The 11,537-nt window shown below is 34.3% G+C and overlaps 1 protein-coding gene across 4 annotated transcripts in view; it reads left to right on the top strand.

Annotated features, from left to right (window-relative positions):
• FHIT (fragile histidine triad diadenosine triphosphatase) overlaps positions 1–11,537 on the top strand; it is a 1,373,604-nt gene that overhangs the window by 473,317 nt on the left and 888,750 nt on the right. The window lies entirely within an intron of this gene.

Here is an 11,537-nt window from a genome sequence, read left to right as displayed (position 1 = left end):
TTATCATTTTACATATTTTCCAATACAATATGTTAAACAGCCACATGTTATTGTTTATTAGCTTCAGAAAGCTGGATGTTTAAAGGGTCAGTCATATCTTCCTTTAGGACAGCTTCTAGCCAGCAACTTCCCCCCACCCTTACACCGTCAGGGAGACTGATTTGACAACTACAGAAAGTTTTACCACATTCTGACTTTTCAGGTTTATGAATTTGGGTTGTTTATTAGTCTTCAAAAGAGGAAAATTAATGTAAACCAATGAGGGTAAGAATATGTTTAGAGAGAGAGGTCTTACAGACTAATGAACTTGGGAAGGGGATCTTTGCTCTAGGACAGATGGCAGTTAACTTTGCAGGCTGTGCCTTTGATTGAAATGAATGTCCTTTTGTAGGACCTGCTTTGTCCTTTTTGAGTTAATGGTTACTCAGTCACACATGTTGTCTGATTTGGTTTCCTTGGAGAAATCACCCATTCTCAAGGCTCTTTAAATAAGCATGGTCACTTTTATCACCATATATTTTCCTCCTTGTAAATGATGATCCACTGGCATTCAAGTTTAGGAATGGATTTCCTAATTGCAGTTCTGTAGTTGCTAGGACAAAATTATACTTGAAGGTAAACTTGCTAACAGCCGTATTTCCATTTCTCAGAATCTATCCTAAGGCAAAAATCGAATGCAGTTGAAAAATGTACTTATAAAGATGTTCTCTCTAGCATTATTTATAACAACTGAAATTGAAAACCAAAATGTTGACACATGTGGAAACAATGACAAATTCTGGTATATTGTGGTATATTTACATAGCAAAAGGCTATACAGGTATTAAAAAGTCTGGTTTTAAGACTGTTTAGAGATCTGGAACCATGTTCCCCAAATAATATCAGTGAATATAAAACAAAATATCATGACATATGTTGTTAGATTATTTTCCATAAAAGTTGTTCCATTTTACATTTTCATCAGCATCTTTGGGCATGCTTCTTTCTCCACATGCTTGCCAGCCATGAGTGTTATTTTAAATATTTTTTAATTTGATTGGGCAAAAATGATATAGCATTCTTAAATTAAGGAGACATTCAACAGGGAGGACAGAGAGCGGTAATTGGTATTTCCAGACAAGACTTCACTTTAATTGCTACTCTGCAGGAAGAGCTTTGGGCCGCACTGACTACAAGATGGGCTAACTCCGATTAGTGACACTTGACATCTCCCAGGGTCTGGGAGAAAGTTCTAGAGCCCAGAGAGGTGATGTGAGTCAAATAAAAAATAACCAAGAAAATTCCTTTGTAGTCAAATTTAGGCATTTGTAATTTGTCCTTGGATAGATTAATATAAATACTATATTAAGGTTCTCTCCATCCAAGTATAAAATCCTCATATAAGCATTTAAGGAGATGGAGAGGCAAGGAGAGAATATAAGCTTGTTAGTTTCCTGTATGTCAGAAGGTTTGCTGTCTTAAAGTTCTAGTAGGTCATAGGATTGTCTGTCAGGTGATTAAAATTGTCATCAAAGTTTCCATCTTTTATATCCCTTACTTAATGCATCTATGCATAAGGCTTGCAGAAAGCCTGTGGGCTTTTTTGGAGCCACTAACAGGACTTGTTGGCTGTTGCCATTCCCTGCCACTCACCATGGATGCGCCAGTCAGGCCTACCGAATCTGTTGTCATAGTCGTACTGCAACTGAATAGAATATTGAAGGAAGTGTCAAAAGTATAGCCATGTGAGAAGAATCAGGAGGCAGTATTATTATTCACAGAGTTAGCTTCCAGCTTGGGCTCCTGTCTGCATGGAGCGTGCTGATGTCTAATTTCAGCCGTGCAATTAATTCTCGGACAACATGAGAAAAGACGTTAACTGCCGCATTTGTAGAAACTTGGATGTCATTTCACTAATTCATGTACTTATTTTCTTTGCGATTTTGTCTGAAAGCGCCTTTTGAGGGCTTTTTGTTGTTGTTGATTCTTTAAAATCTTTTGAAAGATGAAAATGGACAAAAACAGAATTCAGCAAAATGTAAATGAATCAGAGCAAATGGGATGCAAGCATATACTGTGCAGATCTGGGATGGAAATAGAGATGTTTGTTCTTTTTTTTTTTTTTTTTTTTTAGGAGAATCATAAGACTTTCCATTGTGCATCAGACATTGTGTTTTACATTCTCTATTCTCAGACGTTTAAAAGGTGACTAAAAGCCGCTTGAAAATGTCGAGGTTATTATTGTGCATTCTGACAATAAAGTGTTGATTCTAGCAGAGATCTGTCCTCTAACCCTGATATGATCTTTCACCACTGCTGTAAGCTTCTTCCTTTTAAAATTATGATTCCACATTTAATGTTTTTACTTTTGCACCTTTCTATAATACAATCTCTTACTTGAATTATAATATCCTAGATTTAGGTTTTTAAAAATATCCTGGATTGAGTCATGGAAAATGGCTATTGTCTATGGAATAAAAGATATTAGGACACTGGTCTATGCATTGTTGAGATATATTTTTGAGAATGCTGTCACAGAAAATACATACTTCTAATATATTCTTATTTAAAGGAAAGATTATTTTAATACTTTATTGTATAATAGAGGGGTCACAATATTGAGATAATCAACTACGTCTTGCTGGGGTCCGAAAGTAGAGGTGAGTCAGGGGTGTGTATATAGGAAATGCATGAATAACTTCTTAATTGAACTATAGGATATTTAGGCTCTTTTTAATAGTTATGTAGTGATTTTTAAATTTTTTGTGTATAAGTGTGGATACTATTTATCTACATGAACATGTTCTTCAAGACTTGCTGGAAACCATGAATTTTAAAATTGCTTTTCTCTCTAAGGGATCTAGTAATGGCATAAAACCATCATAGTCAAGTGGCCCTTAGAGATGAATGTTGAAGCTTCAGCTTTAGTTCAAAAGGATTTCTTTTTTAAAGAAAATACGTTAAATCAGAATCAGTGTTTTTACTCCCATCATATTTCTCTTTCCTGCCTTATTTTTATGGCACTTTTTCATAACTCTTGTGGTTACCAGGATTCACTTTATTAGCCTTGCAGGATGGCTGTGCACGAAGGCGAGGGGCCTCATTTCCCTTTGGTCTCCATTTTCTCATCTGTAAAACAGGTTTATTAATGTTTTTCAAGGCCACTTTCATCTCTAGGCTACTATACGCTTGTCTCCTTTTTTTATCCTGCATTCATTATAGATTTATGAGGATAACCTACAAATACATTGTGAAAGTAGCTTGATTATTGTCGTGCAGTGTAGAGATATCTGGTATCATTCTCCGTGACTTATGCCTACACAAGATTGTGTTTTCCAGGTGTCTAGTATCATAAACTTAAAAAATTTTTTTTCATGGACTTAATACAGTATATGCTAAAGAAACACTTGATGATTGGTTCATTCTTTTATTTTTTACATTAAAAGCTTGTTTATTTATTTTGAGAGAGAGCATGAGCAGGGGATGGGCAAAGAGACAGAATCCAAAGCAGGCTCTGTGCAGTCAGCACTGAGCCCGGCATGGGGTTCAATCTCACGAACCAGGAGATCATGCATGGCCTGAGTCAAAACCATGAGTTGAGCACTTAGCCAGCTGACCCATCCAGATGTCCCAAGATTGGTTCATTCTTAAGCCAGGGATTCTTTAGATCTTGGATGGAATGGCTATCCTCTGCTGCTCACTACCTCATTTCCTTTTAGACATTTCAGGAGGCTAAAGGGCAAGGTGATATCTGAGATGTAAAAATAAATATATTCCCAGTCTTCCAAACTACCCAGCAGTTGGTGGTCAATTTTGAGATTATTGCTTTCCAGAAGCAGCTATTATGATTTGGCAGAGGACTGGCCAGTGAACAGAGTATGACCCCTGACTAAATCAGAGCACTCTGTCTTCCTACTTGATTTGTATTTAAAATCTAACTAGAAAGATGTTGAAGAAATTAAGATGCAAAAGCTTATTGCAAAAAAAAGTTTTAAATTGTTTTTTGTGTCTCATTGTGCCTAGAGCAAACTCTTGATCCACGTAACAATAATCCCTTGAAATGCTATTTTAGATTGGAAGTGCTGAGGCAACACTAATGATGTTGGAGCAAATATGTTACTCTAATTTCCTCCATCTGCTATGAATAAAAGGATATGAGTATGAAGTCTGGGAGAGTTGTAGAGAAAATTGTTTCTTAGATAAGTTGGAGATATTTTTAAATGTGTGCAGGTGTGAGGGAAGAATAATTCTCTTTTTATTTTGTCAAGTGTTTCAAAAAATGGGAACTTTATTGTAGTTTAATGTAAATGTCAAGAAAATTTCTCCATAGCTTTGCTAAGACTCAAGGAAAGTATCAAATAACTTGAAGATCAACTATCCAAATTTTATTGTGATCTGATGATTCAGATGAAAATGTTTTCTATGGGTTTGTTTAGAAATTCTTACCAGTGAAGAGAGCTACTTCTATATGCTTGACTGAATGATTCTTTTCTTTCCTTGAGGATTTCCCCCTTTTGACTCAGTCCTCATTTAGTAGTATAGGAAGAAAAGGGTATGTATCTTCTTAGCTTCCTGGTCAGCTCTACACTGGTCAGTACTACCTGGTCAGTACTACCACATGTTTGAAAAAAAATTCTGTAGTCATTTATCTGAAAGTCTAGAAGAAATGGTGATTCTTTAGGAACATATACATGATCAATATTAACATAAGAAAAGTTAAAATATTTTAATAACAATAATCAGAGGAAAAAGTGGAAGATTATTAGAAGTGTCCCACTAAAAAAGGCTCCAGGCCCAGATGGTTTTACAGCTAACTTAAATTTAAACTTTAAAACAGATACTCCTTATGGTTCTCAAGCAGTTCAAGATTATAGAGAAAGAGGGAAGAAAGGTGCCTCAAGTAATTGTTCAAATGTAAACATAACTTTATATCAAAATCTGATATTAATAGCTCTAAAAACTATTTTATACCAATTTCATTTTTGTATATATAAAGTATATGATTTAAAAACAGCAACTTAAATCCCTCTGCTTATGAAAACATCATAAGATGAATGAAATATGGTCTATTTCAGAAATTACAAACTGGTTCCAAACTGGAAATTTGTCCACTCCATTCACCACATCAGCAAATTAAAAGATAAAAAATGATATGATTATTATCAATACATGCTGTGTTAGTTTCTTAGGGCTCTTATAACCAATCACCAATCTGGGTAGAAATTTTTTTTGGTCACAGTTATGGATGTTAAGGGTCCAAAATCAAGGTGCCAACAGGATAATGCTCTCTTCAAAGGTTGTAAGGGATGATCTTTTCTTGCCCCTTCCTAATTTCACGTGGCTACTGTCACTCCTTGGTGTTCCTTGGCATATAGACGTATCACATCAATTTCTGCCTTTGTCATCACATGGAGTTCTCCCTGTGTGTTTGTGCCTCTATTTTCTCTTCTTTGGAAGATAGCAGCTGTGGGATCAGGGCCCACTCTGATCCAGTATGGCCTCATCTTAAGTAAATACATCTGCCAAGACCCCATTTCAAAATAAAGTCACCTGAGATTCCAGGTGGTCATAAATTTTAACCCAGTACACATACCAAAAAAGAGTTTGATAAAATTTATTAGAAATTTTGAATAACTTTCAAAATAAGATGTGCATTGAAGCAAGTTAATTAAACATAATAAAATGGATTCACAAAGACCTACCATAACATTATATTACAGTGAAACTGTAACATTACCAATCCACCATAACATTAATCAGGGAAATATAAAAACCATTCCTATTAAAACCAGGAAAAATGCAGAGGAATATTTACTGTGAACATTGTTACTTAGCCCTGTGTTGCAGGTTCTACATGATGTAATTAAACAATAAAATTAGGAAACATAAATATTGAAAAGTGATAACAGAGTTCTCTTCATTTTCAGATGATGATTACATTCCTAAAAAACTTAAGAGTCTGTTACAGACTAAGAAAACATGTAAGCTGGAAAGCCATGAGATAAATATATTAAAACCAAAGCTTATTTATACCTTTAATAACCAGTTACAAAGAAATAGAAAAATTTCATTTATGTAAACCAAAAATATAAAATCTCTAGTAATACATTTGTTAAGAAAGGAAATCATAAAACTATACTTGCTAATATTTCCTTTTCTAAAATGTCATTCCTTTCTAAAATAATGCATATGTGAATGATTCCAATTACAATTGCAAAAGGTTTTTACTTTTACTTTTTTTAGACATTAAAACTTAATATAAAGCTGCTGCTTTAAAACAGCATGTTATTGACCATGAGAAAAATCGACAGTGGACTGGAAAAAAGTCAGAAGCAGATCCAAGTATATATAGTAATTAGCTAAATAGTAAAAATGGCTTTTTATTTCAGTGGGAAATGTATGTTTCCATAAAAAAATAGATTAAAGCTGGCTTTTCATATAAGCTGTGAATCATAGACCCTTATTTCTCACCATAAAATTTTAAAAGATAAGTTTTAGATGAATTAAAGATACAAATAATAGAAATATTGGAAAACTAAGAAATCCCATGTGCCCATGAGATAAAGTTTTACATTATATTTGAAACAATGGCTAAAGATATTAATTGGTAATTCACAATGAAAATCTGCTCAACCTCATTAGCTGTCATCATAGAAACAAATCAAATCATAATGAGAAAGTAGAACATTGTCATATTCTGATAAATCTGGCATTATCTGTCAAAATTAATGGTATACCTGTTCTTTGACACTGTACATATTGGGAATCTTTAATCTATTGTATAAAAATGTATAATCAAAGACATGTGCTGCATTGTTTTAGTGGGAAAAACAAAGCAAGAGAAACCTATCAAGAAGCTCATTAATCAGGACATTGTTGACCATATTTATATTAGAATTATACACTAGAATAATATGCAAAGAATAAAAATAATTAGGTAGATCTATATGTGAAGTCCGACATGTCCCTGATTCAGCTGGTGAATAATCTTTTGATTGGAGCACTTGGAAAAGCATTGAGCTCATTTAAATGTGAAAGAAAAGAATGGCTCTGTATAGGATTCTGTGTTTGTATGTATTTGGATAGAACTAGAGAAAGCTTATGGAAGTGTAAACAAGTACTTCTTTGTATTACAATGGGAAAATGGGATTAGCCATAGGGCAAGGGGAAAGCACTGATTTATTTTTTATGTGTGTATCTGTTTAAATAATTTATTAAACAGAAACATATGTTCATAAGTATGTTTATGTTTTTGTTTATTATGCTATTTGTTACAATTAAAATAATTAGTATCCATGGCATGCTTTTCTGATTTCATATGTATATGTATGTCTGCTAAATCTTGACAGTGTTGCAGGGGCGCTTGAGTGTGGCTCAGTCGGTTAAGCTTAAGCGTCTGACTTCAGCTCTGGTCATGATCTTACATTGTGTGAGTTCAAGCCCTGCATTGGGCTCTACACTGACAGTGTGGAGCCTGCTTGGGATTCTCTCTCTCTCTCTCTCTCTCTCTCTCTCTCTCTCTCCCTCTCTTTCTCTCTGCACCTCCCCCACTTGTGTGCCCTCTCTCTAAAAATAATAAATTAAAAAATTATTTAAAAATTCTTACAATATTTTGTTTTAAGACACTGCTTTTACCACTTAAAAGGTGGGCAAAAATATTTAAGTGGCAATTTACTAAGGAGGTGAAATAAAACACCAGTAAAACTTTCAGCTCGTTAGTTATCAAAGCAAAGATAATTAGAGCAATAATGGGTTATTTTGTTCAGACTGACAATTGTCCATAAAATTTGATACTTCTCCATATTATGCAGATTGCAGGGTATTGTCCAGAGTACGTATATAACTTGTTAAACTTGCTGGAGGGCAGCTTGACTATATTAACTTAAAAAGTTTGATAAATCCATTATCATAATACTTTCCTGTCCAGCCATACTACTTCTAGAAAGTAATGCTAATGAAGTCATTGCAAGGGTGTATACTTCATTACAGCTTTGTATATGATAATTAAAAAAGTGAAGTCTCTATATTCATAAATAGTTGAATGTGTAATTCACTTATAAATTATATTACAACTGCATACATACAGATACATGGACACAATTACAACGTTATAATGAAAATGTATATATGATGATGTGAATTTCCAATGATGGCAAAGAAAGAGACCTATAACACATTTGGTCAGTATGTTCGATTCCAGTTGGTTCATACTATGACCCAATTTGGTGATATATTCATGCATTAAAATGAATGGAAGTAGGCACACCGGACTGTTTGCAGTGGTTTTCTGTGGATGATATGGTAACTGGTTATCTTGTATATTTCCTGTATTTTTTTTGAACTTTCTGCAAAGTGCTTGCTGTACTTTTATCAAGAGAAATACATTGGTTGTTTTTAAAATTGTTGGATTAAAAAATGACACAAAAGACCAAATTGGAAATGCTTTAAATTTAAAAATTAAGAATGATGGGGGGAATAGAACAGGGAAAAAATTGTATGTGGAGAGAGACCTGGTGAAGAAAGCATTGCTGTTAATAGTCTCATGGTACCAGCACTTAAGGCCTATGGAGAAGCCTTTGAAAGGTCTGCTTTGAGTCTATTGTTACTTAAATATCTGCCCTTTGTGAATGAGCTCTCCTGCCCTAGGCAGCCTACCAAAGGATTCTTCACTAACCTGTACTTTATCCTATTTGTTTTGGTTTAGGGTTTCCATTTTTCCTCCAGGGAAGTACATTACTTCGTGGTGCTTGTTCCCAAACACTTATCTTGGAAACAGCACACCTTTCTGATAGAAGGCAAATGTCATGACTGAAGGCACAGGACAGAGCCTGATTAATATTCCTAAAATGCCTCTTGTGTGTTCCTAGAAGCCAAATCTGCCTTCTTTTCAGTGGTGTAGAATGTCAGTACAAATGCTCTATGTATGCTGAACCTGGTAGAGAGGGAGAAAAAAAAACCCCACACTCCACTTCTTTATTTAGAGTTTGCTTTGAGAACCGCAAGCACTATTTGAAAGGTCATCCCATTTCAAGTAGCAGATGGATAGGAAAAAAAGGCTCTGGCTTTTACAAATAATTTAATTGAATTCTCCTTGCCATTTCTGGAGGCAGTTCAGGATATTTTTTAAAGCATTGATCCATAATTATCTTTCAGAGCAGTTAGTATTGTTAGACAGATGTGTAATTCTTTATGTATAAGGGAGCGATATAGCACTCATTTTACCTAGTTGATTGTCTTTTCCTTTCCTGTGCAAACAAGTGCATATAACAAAGGGAAAATCATTGCTTTAAAAAAAGAACAAATTAAATTTTTTTCACATTTGATTTTGACTTGAAGCTCTCTTTTCGTAGGCATGGTTGTATTTATAAAGGTCAGCTTCTTTGCCTTCCTATTAGCAAATTATAATTTGCATCTTGTTTACAGTCCCTGGACACAAGAACCCCAGGGGCATCATAAAGCATGAAACACAAATTTATCATATTAATTGGATATAAGACAGGAATAACCAGGAATTCTAAGAATGCATTGTATCTGTGGTTTATTTTGCCTTCTTTTTATGTATTTGTAATCTAGTTTTGCTATTCTGATTGGGGTAAGGATGAAGGATGGGATGCCCAGTTAAATTTGAATTTCAGATGAACAATCCTTTTTTAGTACCAAGTATGACCTATGTGATAGACTGGAGAGTCACCTCAGAATTGAGAATGTTAAATAAATTTGTGAAATACAAGAAATATAAGAAAAGTGCATAAGACATTTATGTGCAGTTTAATGAATAATTATAAACGAAAACCTGTGTCAAGATTTATCCAGGTCAAGACCCAGGATTGTATTCCCGGTGCCCCAAGAGTCCCCTGAGAACCTCCTCTGATCTTAATCCTTCTTTGACCACATTAAAGGTAGTTGTTATCCTGTCCTTTGCAATAATTAGTTCCTTGTATTTCTTCTTAATTTTTATCATCAGTGTACATACTTCTAATCACTATAGGTTTTGCATATTTTAAATTTTATATAGGGGGATGACACTGCATGAGTTTTTAAGGGTAAAATATTAATAATTCAGTCCAGCTTAGGGGCGAATACAAATGATGTCCTTCCATCAAATTATGAAATTGACAATCTTATTAAGCTTAAATGCACTAGGATTTTCTGTGTAACAATCACTGAAGGGTAGTTGTTTAAAAGAAATCTTAATGAGCTCACTGGTACAATGGTGCCATAAATATTTGAAACTTTACACTTTCCTTTCAAAATGTTTGTTCTACCAAGCCTCACTAATTTCTTAGAACATGAGGCCAATCCAATGATATTTTCACTGGGTTTTCGTTTCATTGGTATCAGTGGAGTAAATCACATCAGGAACCTGTCTAAGGTCATAATATCAGCCATAAATGGATAAAGAGCCTTTTGATTTATTATTCATATAGATAACAATACTCAGGATGACTAAGGAACATTCCCTTTTATATCATAAATTTTATCTGGTGACATTTAAAAAATGTGTCCCAGAACCCAGCCTGCTGATCCGTGGACTCTCTCTTTCCTTTTGTTAATGACACTATATTTTGCTTTCATCATTTCTTCTTTAGCTCCTTAATGCTAAAGATGGCACATTTTCCAAGCAACTTTGAAGAGTAATCATCAAATGGGCAAAAATAATAAAAAACAATTTAAAAACATGTTTCTCGATGTTTGAGGAAATAGGCAATTTTCCATGGCAAGCACTTGAAGTCAGGGATGATTTATTATTCATTTGATTGTAGTGAATATTCATGATTTGCATGTTAAATTAGAATTATTGAGATTTTTGTTTACCTAAAAGAAGGTTGGGAAGTTGTGTTTAAAATTTGAATTTACTAAAATTTACTTTTTAAGAAGCAGAATTTTCTGTCTCAAAGGAACCATAAAAACTATCTGGTTAAATTCTCTAGATAACACATATAAAAATACGCAATGTTTTGTCAAAACAGGACTGATCGAGTTATGTTATATGAGAGCACATTCTCCTTGGCTCCCTTTCTCTCCCTTTTCGTGTACCCTTTCCTCCATTCCTTTCTGCCTTTCTTCTCCCCTCCTCCTCCTCCTCCTCCTCCTCCTCCTTCTTTCTTCTTCTTCTTCTTCTTCTTCTTCTTCTTCTTCTTCTTCTTCTTCTTCTTCTTCTTCTTCTTCTTTCTTCTCCTTCTTCTTCTTTTAATTTTAAAGAAGCAGGACCCGTTACTCAACATAAGTCTTGCCCAAAAGCTCAATATTTAAAATAGTTACTCTGTTTGAATAAAGAATGAGGCTGGCTGTACATTCCTTATCTCCTCTCCACCACACGGACCCCCAGAGTATCACCACAGAGCCCTCGTCTTCCCATGATCACCGGTTTAAAACTGAGGGAGCTGAATAATGTATTATCAAATGCCTTATGTGCCAGACACTCTTCTAAATATTTTATAAACATTAACTCACTTAATCCTCAAGATAACACTGATATAATAATTATTATTATTCTCATTTTATAGATGAGGACAGTGAGACACAGAGAATTTAAATAAGTTACCCAAGATCATATA

This window comes from Suricata suricatta, chromosome 12, assembly GCF_006229205.1.
Source record: "Suricata suricatta isolate VVHF042 chromosome 12, meerkat_22Aug2017_6uvM2_HiC, whole genome shotgun sequence".
NCBI lineage: Eukaryota > Metazoa > Chordata > Mammalia > Carnivora > Herpestidae > Suricata > Suricata suricatta.
Note: the sequence above shows the minus strand (reverse complement) of the source record. Positions and strands in the feature narration are given on the sequence as shown.